Source organism: Papaver somniferum, unplaced genomic scaffold, assembly GCF_003573695.1.
Source record: "Papaver somniferum cultivar HN1 unplaced genomic scaffold, ASM357369v1 unplaced-scaffold_10, whole genome shotgun sequence".
NCBI classification, from domain to species: Eukaryota; Viridiplantae; Streptophyta; class Magnoliopsida; order Ranunculales; family Papaveraceae; genus Papaver; species Papaver somniferum.
In genome coordinates, this window is record NW_020618825.1 from 3,514,636 (window position 1) to 3,524,662 (window position 10,027).

At 37.4% G+C, this 10,027-nt stretch overlaps 1 long non-coding RNA gene across 1 annotated transcript; it reads left to right on the forward strand.

Annotated features, from left to right (window-relative positions):
* The first annotated feature begins 3,239 nt into the window (after window positions 1-3,239).
* On the forward strand, window positions 3,240-4,816 carry LOC113326716. The gene is made up of 3 exons (XR_003348496.1): window positions 3,240-3,334; window positions 3,472-3,560; window positions 4,569-4,816. It is a non-coding gene; the product is annotated as an uncharacterized LOC113326716 (long non-coding RNA).
* Window positions 4,817-10,027: the final 5,211 nt, after the last annotated feature.

The following is a 10,027-nucleotide window of genomic DNA, read 5'->3' on the forward strand; positions in this document are numbered from 1 at the left end:
CCCATACTCAATATGGTATATTATCTACCTAATTCCATTTAATTTAATCCAATTATATTCAACTTTCTTTCACAATCATTGAGTAACGCTTACTTTGAATGGTTATCCACAAATTTAATCCAACTTTACTGAGAATTTTTCTTCATTCCATCAAATCATCAAAATTACTTGATGATACATAATATGACCGATTACCCACCCAATCCCTTCTAGTTCAGACACATTGTACTACCTTTTATCCCACGATCATTGGATAATGCTTATTGTGACTAATTATCCACAAATTTAAGGATCCGATTACTGATCCACCTAACATTATTAGCCTCAGATTACTGGAGGAACAACTTCTTGCAAGTGTTGCTTAATTTAAATATATTTCTTTTGGTATAAAAACTAAAAAACAACCAAGAAAACGGTTGGAATTAGATTACATCCAATCGAATCTAATTTTACTCAAGTTCACTGGATCTTATTAACTTCGGTCTCACTCAATGACACCTTTATTCATCAATTTTGGACTTTGAATTTTATTTCAGCTAGCCCGAGTTTTTTTGCTTAAATATTTAGTTTTTTTCTGGTCGGTTTAAATATTTATATTTTTATTCAAGTACAAACTTCGTCTAGCCTCACCCCATTTTAAATGATTTATTAGAATTCGTCGAGGGACTTCGTTTGATATCAATAGATTCATTAGTCATACATCGACCTGCAGTAAGAAACCACAAACTTGGATCACATAATCATCAATTTGATCTCCCATTTTTTTTCTTTTTTTTTTTTACAAAATTGAACATATGTTAGTTATATATTTCGTAAAATTTATTTTTGATGTGGTATGTGGTATCAATCATGGTTTGACAGGTGGTATTTAAGTCACACAATCTGTGTGGTGTTTATTCGACCAATAGAAAATCAAAATCTTTAATTGAACGAATATAAATGCAAACACAAAAACTCATATGGATCAATCTTACACAAAGGAGGGAAAACTGCGATCTCCATGGGCGGGAACAACGAAATTTTGGCGCAATATTTCCTCCTAAATTTCAATAGTTTTTTAACCTCAAAACCCTAACCAAGTCTTATTATATTCCTCCCTCTTTGGTTACACTCTTTTTTCTCTTTCGAACCTCGAAGCCTCCGAGAAAACTAACTTCACCACTAAACCACCAAAATATCAATAAACAAGAAGCAGAGTACTATTTTTCTCAACAAAATCAGAACACAATACCTCTCTGAGTGGTTAATCAACCATAAATCAAAACCAATCTGGTAATCTAAGATTTTCTCTTGTAAGTTATTGATTTGTCAGAGATTTGAAGATGGAGAAAAAGATGATATATCGATTTATCTTTTTTCCTATAATCGTACACTGATTTCGGAGGTATGAAGATCTGTTTTTCATTATTAATTATGTGAATTATTATTTGATTGAATTCATGTGAATCAATTCAAAATCAATAAAATCTAGGTCTATTTATTATTCTCATATTGTTTATGGCTGATTATAGATTTGATTATTGAAATTTTCAGATTATGGGTATGATTTGATTTAAAATTTGTTGAGTTGTTGAAAAGTTTTTTCCCTGTTCAATGTTTCAGGAGATGAATCACTTTTTCTTATTCACAAACTTGCTGAGTACACATGAGTGTGATGTCATGATGGTTTGATTATAATTAACAGGGCTTGTGCAGTGTTGAAGTTCTAAGTTCTTGTAGTTCAAATTATAAGTTGGTAGAACTCCTGTAGAATTGTTGTGTGCAATTATTGAATCATTGCATTTTTGGATATGGTGTGTAGTTAGGGAGTATTGGTGCTATGACTGACCCGAAAGCAGGATTGGCAGGATAAGTTTAAAAACATGAGGAGAGGGAAATAAGAAGCAGACAATAAGGATGATAGCTCTCCCAAGTCGAGTTAGCCAGGGTTTAACGAAATCCCTACACAGATTGAACCCAGAATGAAGGTACATCAAACTTTCAATGGTTCATAATTAAGACTATCTGGACTGTGTGAAGTGTTGTGATTGTTAGGAGTATTTGTTATTTAGAGATTTTTGGCTTTGAGTTGGAGAGGGTACTTCAATAAAGAGGGTGAATTGGAGAGGGTACTTCAATAACATGTTTTGGAATCTTAATTATTGGAATGGTGTGAGTACATTGTCAGGGGATGGTCCAAGTAGCAATGTGTCACTAGTGTCCAACTGAAAAATTAGATTTGGTTGACTCGCAGTTTATGTCGACAGCTTAGAAACTTAGGATCGAACTGTTACCATTCAATTTGAAATCTTAGAAACTGGTAGGGCAGTTTATTCTTGCAATGCCTTCTCCAATGATCTGTGGCAATACTTGAGCGCGCAAAGTTTACAGAATGTTCAGACTGTCCCAAATTTCTGGCGGGTCTGTCTACTGTTGTACTTGAAAACTTGCTACTATAATTACTTTTAAAAATAGAGATCCAAGACAATAGAGGTGGGTATGTTTTTATTGAATGTATTCATGGTTAACTAAACAAGATACGTTAGAAATGCTGGTACTTTAGTTGTCTTATTGAATGTATTCATGGTTAACTAAACAACTCTATTGATGAATGAATATGCAGAATGGCTCAGCTACAGACTACTATTTATAGATTTAACTTTAGCATTAAACTCTAACACCTGCCAACTTGTTTAATTGATTTGAACTTTTCTTCATTAACTAGTATTAATGTGAATTGACTTAAAAATTAAAATTTAGCTCTTTTTCATAGCCTGCAGGACCAAGGTTAAGAATTCATTGCATTAGGTCCCATACTCCCATTATTGACTAGTGACAATTTGAGATAAGAATCCTTTGACCAATTTTAAAGAAACTACTTACACAGACGATGTTGTACTCAACAGATGATAACTTGGCTGACATGTTTTATCGCAAAAACTATTAGGCTCTATTCTCCCTCTATTCTGAGATTCTATATATGTGGACTGTGATTTTAATTTGAGTTTTTGTTGCAATTTCTAAGCCACACCGGAAGTGAATTGTTGCTTCTAAAGTTGGGAAAACACAAAAATATTTGCTTGTACTACTTAGACTTACATGTTGTATATGACAGGAATTTTGCTTTTAACTCTCATTTCTTCCTCTACCCTTTTTTGTGGATGAACAGTCAAATAAAGGTGTAGTGGGGTGTCCGATTTAGAGAAAAAGGCTTGTTTTATTTTGTTGCCTGACCTTTTTGCTTGGCTTGCTGCAGCGAGGACCTTATCCGCGGAACTTCTGCTCTCCTCTGCTATGGGGATATTCTCTTGATTCTGCATCATTTATAGGCATTATTGAGTACTAACTGGATGTGGTAGGGTTTTACAAACTCAAAATTGTGATACTGTTTATAAGATTATTTGAGGGTGATTTACAGTCAACAATTATTCATTCTTATCAAGTTCGGTAAATGCTAAATGTTTGATAAATTGCTTGACATGAATTAAATAGCTTACTAAAACCAAAGAAAGCGTCACTGTGAAAGCTGTTGTCGTGATATTGCAATCAGTTTTTTGATACTTAAAGGGAAGCTTCAAGAGGTAAACCTAATCTTTTATTTGCAAACCCATAGCATAAGTGTTCTTCTCTGTTAAATTTTTTGTTGTTTTGGGTTATGATATGATTGAATTTGTTAGAAAAGATAGCGGACTTGAATTGTCAGTTGTCACTGCTTTAGATAATGATATAGAAACCTATTTAGATCGCAACTATAGTAATCTTTCTCATTGATGTAGAAAAAAAACTCATTTTTAGAACTATCAATTTTTATGAATACATCCTTCAACTATTTTAACTGAATAAGAGTCTATAGTTCTCCAATACAGAAACCACCATTTCCGTTCCTTTACAAGCAAAAAAAAAAGAACAAACCCCAAAATCCCACCGCAAACCCCATGGCAACTATAGCCAGAGCTGGTTAAAAGTCAGCTTGGTTACAGTCGTTCCCTCCTGGCAGGTTCCGTTATTTTCTACAAGTCCATCGCCATTATTCAGCTTGTCTAGAAAATATACAAGCTTTCGATCACAAGGTTCGGGAGCCTCTAATGCATGTTTGGAACTGATGGCAAAAACTTGTTTCCATTTGTGTCATAAGCATGTTTATATTTGTTAGTGGTTTCAAAGATTTATAGCTGCACAAGGTCAAAATCCTTCACTTTCATAATCTGTATAGGCAGGATACGTCTCCAACACTTATTTAGATTGCAGAGAGATAACTTAGTGATGGTATATTGTGTGCAAAATGCAGCAGTTATATGCCAGAATAAGAAACATAAAAATCTAACATGTGATAGAGATTCAACATAGGATAAAACAAAAAAGGGGACTAGGGTGTTCTTGGATTATAGAATGATAGAAGTGTACGGCTGTTTTGTTGTTAATGACCCATGTACAATCACAACTGTCTCGGGGTCATACTAATTGTGCGTAAATATAATTTTTGATGAAATTAATATGATGTATTTTGGAGTGAGTCATTGTGTTGTGTAAGATGCTTGTTTTGTTCTTCCATTTTTTATGAAATTTAAGCTGGTCAATTGCATGTTTAGGAGAATGCAGAGGTCATGCACACATGAATATGCATCTGCAACAAGCTATGGTAACTGAGGTTCTCCCCAGCCAGGTGTACTTTCTGTTGTGGCTGTCAAGTTGCCAAAACCAATTCCCAAGCATTGCAGGAACATTATTTGACGACCTTCATACGAACCCATCATATGCAAGTACAATTTGTATACCTAGTTTCCATTGTTATTCGAAGATCTTGTTGATATCCTATTTTGTGTACCAATCATTAAAGAGGCATTCGCCGGTCTTAATACTATGAAACAGGTGCTAATTATCAATATTTTATATCATTTTCTCAATGTGGTGTTGGGTCTTGTCTAATGGTTGTGATCGTTTACAACCACATTGTAAGGTGTTGGACCAAGTCATAGCTTACACCATCAGTATGAACTGTACAGACAAATTTAAAGCAGCTGCAAACTGCTATGTCTAGTAGGGTTATTTTATACTGCCAGTCATTATTAACCGTCCCATACTAGTTTTGTATTTGGGGTCTCTGTAGTGTCCATCTTTCCAACAAAATTGTCACGACCCGCTAAAGTTTAGAGGGCGGAAAGAAATGGAGAAAAAGAATTGGCTATTGTTCAGGTCCTAGAGTTCTTGACCTGGTTCCATTAATACACATGACTTTAGTTGAGTATCAACAAAAGCCAAACATGGCTGATGGCCATGGAGAGCCTTTTGTCTCAGTCACAAGATGTGTGTCTAATGAGCCCAACCATTCGGACACATAAATAAATTGAAGTGCCTTAATCAGATTCATTTCTGTCACGAGTTAATAGGCGTGTCTAAAACCAACCTATATATTCGACACTACAGAATTGCTTAATGTGACCGTATCCTCACCAATGGCTATGGGTAATGGGTCTAGACTTAAACCCATGACCAAAAGGTGTTTATGGCTACAATTGATAGATCTATGTTTAAAATCATGACCAAATGGTGCATTATGGCTACATGGTAATACAAAACGTGGCTATAGTTGTACATATGACCAATAGCCACGCAAATAACCCGAAACGTGGCTAGGTTGTAAACCAAAAAACGTGGCCTATATGAAGGTTTGTACTAGTGTATGAAGCTTACTATGAATGAGCCTTAGGCATCATTTATACTCTTCCGGATAAGATATGAAGCTTACTTGGTACATTGTCCGCATATGAACCTTAAACCAACTACCCCTCCCTATATATGTCTTAATGGAATTTCTACAAGTTAGAAAAGGGGAGGAGATTGACATGATTGCTTCACTGTTCATCACAATGATTGCGTGTAATGATTACGCACGATAATTACGCGTAATGATTGCGAATACACCTTTGGCCAGCCCTCTCTGGCCTGATGCACAATGATTGTGCATTACACGTTCTGCCAGCCCTCTCTAGCATGATGCATAATGATTGTTCAATACTCGTTCTTCCAGTCCTCTCTGGCATGATACACAATGATTGTGCAATACTCGTTCTTCCAGACCTCTCTGGCATGATGCACAATGATTATGCGCGATAATTGCGCACGATGATTGCGCTGTAACGCTCAAGGCCACCTACCCAATTGGCCTAATGCATCATAATGATGCAAGATTTGGCTCTTGGAAAAATGCCAAACACAATGTGCCATTTTGACACAGTATTGGCCTTAAGCCAATCTACCTGTTACCAAACAACGGAAGCTTTGGATAAAGCTTCATATCAGGCTATGGCGCACCTTTTAGCATGCGCCATGCTAAAAACACAGGGTGTTACAACAAGAAAACTAATAATTATAATAGTTCAGTCACCAGTAAAATTAGAGAGGATAATTTTTTGCTCGTCAGGTTAGCTGCATTTATCTCCTTCAATTACAGCAAACCTAACGACCATAACATCTCCACACTGAAAACTCGATGGTAGTAAGTTGTACCTTTTGGCAGAAATCATGTAAAACACATACTTGAAAATAATGAATAGATGTAGCTTGAAGAGATCATAATAGGTAATGAAACAAACTGAGATTAAAATAACTTGCCAACTTTCTCCATAGTAGGTAATCTCCAGCTTCGGGCGTTAGAATCCATGAAATCTTGCAAAACAAATAATTATCGGTCAGATGCATGGCAGCTGACTAAGCAAATGACATATTTGAAGAGATCATAATGGGTATGGGTAACAAACCTGAGATTAAAAAGGCGACCTGCGGTATCCCATCAGTTTCACAGTTCTCGGAATAATCCCTACATTTAACATGCATAGTATTAAAATATAAATAGAATAACCTATTGTCCACATACAAACAAAATACGGCCAACCAATACCTGTAATAAACATCGAGACCTTCTGGATTATTCCAAAAAATTACCCATCGACGTATCTGCATCCACTGAATAGGGGTCACCTGAACCGGCTGCTCATCAAGCAGAGAACCCACGTCGCTGAATTCATGTTCATCCTTTAAGAAAGGCACCAAATTTTCTTTGTGACCTCCTTGATAAGCATTTTTCATGTGCTCCATGTCAAATCTAACACAGTCATCCATTTCAGTCGACTTCGTAATTGACCCTTCAATGTATTTGTTGTTATTTGGGATGTTTTTGCACTCCTTCATTGCCCTGATTCAGTATGTACGTGTAAATTTCAGTACAATAAAAACAAAAAGAATTAAAAATAAAGGACAAATGGTAAAATAGAAATTCATCTTTTGAATGGGTACATCCATCGATACCTAACAATTCCACAAACTAAGGCCTCATCAGCCAAATGAACCATGTTGTGCACGCTTATATCAAAAAATCCAGCCGGGAAATACTTTTCGAGCACACACATGGACTCTGAAATCATCCACTTAGCCTGGTTCAGATACTCTCTGCTAACCTCATTTGAGCACAAAATTCTAAAATACAAACTGAGTTGTTGAAGCGCGGTACGCAAGTCTTTCTCTCCTAGAAAGACATGTTGAAGCACAACGGGTAATAAGTACCCATAATCACATGGTAGTCATGTGACTTCAAGCTGCTCAAGTTCAATTGCTCCATATTTATATTGTTACTTATATTCCACGAAATGATTGTGGGAACTTTTAGATCTTTAAGAATTTGACAAAAATCGGTTTTCTCTTTTTGGCTCAAAACAAATAGCGGAACCATCTCTACTCCTTTCTTTGTTTTCTTCTCTTTCCACTCTCCACAGTTTAGTTTATTCTCCTTTAATTTGTCACGATTATTCCATGCAACAATATCCTTATTATCCTTATCAAAGATAGTGTAGATAATGTGTTCTATGACGTTCTTTTCTGTGTGCATCACGTCGACACAATGCCGTATACTCAAGGAACAATACGGCTTAAGTTCCCAAAGAATACACTTCTTTAAGAAAGACCCGTGACAAGCTCAGAATCACCTTCCTCTTAATCATACTGATATCTCTTTCGTTTACCTGTCTTGCGGACCACTAACTTAACAGGTTCGTGATGAACATCAGCCAACTTTTCAAGCGACTGCGCTCATGTTAGTCTCAGCGGTGCACTTTTATGCTCATGTGTCTCTAATCCCAAAAGAGTCTCATTCCTAAATGTGTTCCTTGACTTAAGGAATATACGATAGTTAGTGTACACAATCTTGTTGTTGTAACCTAGATGAGTACTTCGAGTTTCATCTGCGCAGCAAACACACGCACAGTAGCCATGAGTGGTACATCCACTTAAAACACCTTGAGCAGGAAAGTCATGAATGAAAAATATCAGAGTTTCTTTCAGAGTAAAATACTCCCTTTTCAAAGAATCAAAATCTTGCACACCTTGATGCCAAAGTTTTTTTAGCGTGTTGACCAGCGGTCGCAAAAAAACATCAATGTCTTGACCCGGTGACTTACGCCCAGGTATCAACATAGTCATCATTTGGAATTCAGACTACATACACATAGAAGGCAGAAGATTATAAAACACAAAGATCACAGGCCAACAACTCCAACTCAAAGTCTGTACACCATGAGGGTTAAACCCATCTGTTGATATTCCAAGCCAAACATTTCCTCCTTCCGCGGCAAACAACGAAAACTTCATTTTCAATTGTTCCCCTGAGATGAATCGATTGGATGATGCATATATTCAGATGAAAATTGCACTCCATCGTGCCACAGTATTTCGTCTGATATCCAAGGTAGAGAATACATTTTCTTTAGTTTTTCATCAATAGGAAAGTATCTCAGCACTTTGCAAGGTTCATTAGTCACCATAAGACCATCTTTGGTATCATTCAACTTAAACCTCAGAGTTTTCCATACTGGTGTTGATGGTGGTTTTTAACTTAGGGCTAAAATTTTAAAACCTTGCATCTGATGTGACTTCACTCTGTAAGGAAATGGAGCCATGAGTGTTAACCTCTTCACTGGCACAGTTATTGAGCAACTCAATATTTTCTCATGAAATTTATCCAGACTGGCGCATGTAGCAACCATCCCATGTTCTGTAAATTTCGGCGCCTTGCCTATATTCGCTTAATATAAGTTTCTTCGAATGATTTCTATGCTATGTTCCCCGGCCGAACCCTTAATGTTGATATGGCATGACAATTTTTGTTAACTCGCATCAGAGTAGCATGAATTTCCAAATATCAAGGATAAGGTCTTTGCATGAGGTATTCAATCAGAAAGCATGTTGCTCTCTGGATATGAACTTAAAGAACTATGTATCAACACATAGAATTCAATCAATTACTTTTGTTCTTTGCACAGTATGCGAGACCTTGCTTGTCGAAAGTAAGCCTAGGCAAACTAGGTAATTAATCCGCCATGGATTAGTAGGTGCAAAATCTTGCCCAGAATCAGAAAACAGGGAGCCGCAACAGCAAAGGGAGGCGTGGCTATGCCTTAGGCCAACCGGCGCCATCTGCCATTGGCCACGCCCCATACCTAACCGACCCTATTTTCCTCGACCAATCAGGTTTCATTAAACCCGCCACGGTGCACTGGAAGTATGGCCACACCCTTGCTTGCCGACCCCCTTTTCATCGACCAATCAGGTCTCCCTAAATGCGCCACATGAATTTAGAATGAGGTCGGCCCCATGATGCTTGCTGGCCCCCTTTTTATCGACCAATCAGGTTGCTCTAAAGCCGCCACACTCACACTAGAAGTGTATCCATGCCCATGCTTGGATGGCCTTCTCTTTTTCGACCAATCAGGTCACTCTAAACTTGCCACACTCACATTAGAAGTGTGGCCACTCGTGTTTGGCCGGCCCGTTTTCTTGACCAATCAAGTCGCTCTAAACTCGCCACCATACATTAAAGGCCAAATGCGCCCTGTTGCCACCATACTAATTGGCAAGCCAAACTCGCCCTGCCAAAAAAACATATTAATCGGCATGCCAACAAGCCACTCTGCCGCAGTAACATGCCATGAGACACTTTAGCCTTGGCCATGCCTCCAAGCCCTAACTTTGGCCACGACGCCAAATCCTAGCCTTGGCC